A 426-nucleotide genomic window follows, 5' to 3' on the forward strand; every position below is an offset into this window, starting at 1 on the left:
TGGAGACCCTAAAAGTCCCTGCACATCGAGATGTACTGTGTAAACTGTAAACACATTCAAACCCAACCCAACCCCACCCACTGCCGCTGAGTCGATTCCAATTTATAGCTACCCTGTAGGACAGAGAAGAATTGCCCCACAGGGCTGTAAATCTTTAAGGAGACAGACTGCCTCATCTTTCTCCCTTCACATGGCTGGTGGGTTTTGGTTAGCAGCCGAGGCTGATCTGCTGCACGACCAGGGTGTCTTTACAATACATTAGAAAGGGAAATACCGTCTTTTTCACTCAATGGCAGGATTATTTTTAAGATTCCTTCCGTCAGTGATGGCACAATAGGAAAAAAAAATATATGCATCTTAGAATCAATAAAATATGGTACTTTGTAATGGCCTTGAAATTGGGAAAGGTTGTCTTGACTGGGAAAC

The 426-nt window shown here is 43.4% G+C and overlaps 1 protein-coding gene across 1 annotated transcript in view; it reads right to left on the reverse strand.

Annotated features, from left to right (window-relative positions):
• The window catches only part of SHC2 (SHC adaptor protein 2), a 22610-nt gene that overhangs the window by 2216 nt on the left and 19968 nt on the right, over window positions 1-426 (reverse strand). The gene's annotated exons all lie outside the window — the stretch shown is intronic.

The sequence above is a fragment of the Orycteropus afer genome, unplaced genomic scaffold (assembly GCF_000298275.1).
Source record: "Orycteropus afer afer isolate SDZICR_OR568_19922 unplaced genomic scaffold, OryAfe1.0 scaffold00466, whole genome shotgun sequence".
In the NCBI taxonomy this organism is placed as follows: domain Eukaryota; kingdom Metazoa; phylum Chordata; class Mammalia; order Tubulidentata; family Orycteropodidae; genus Orycteropus; species Orycteropus afer.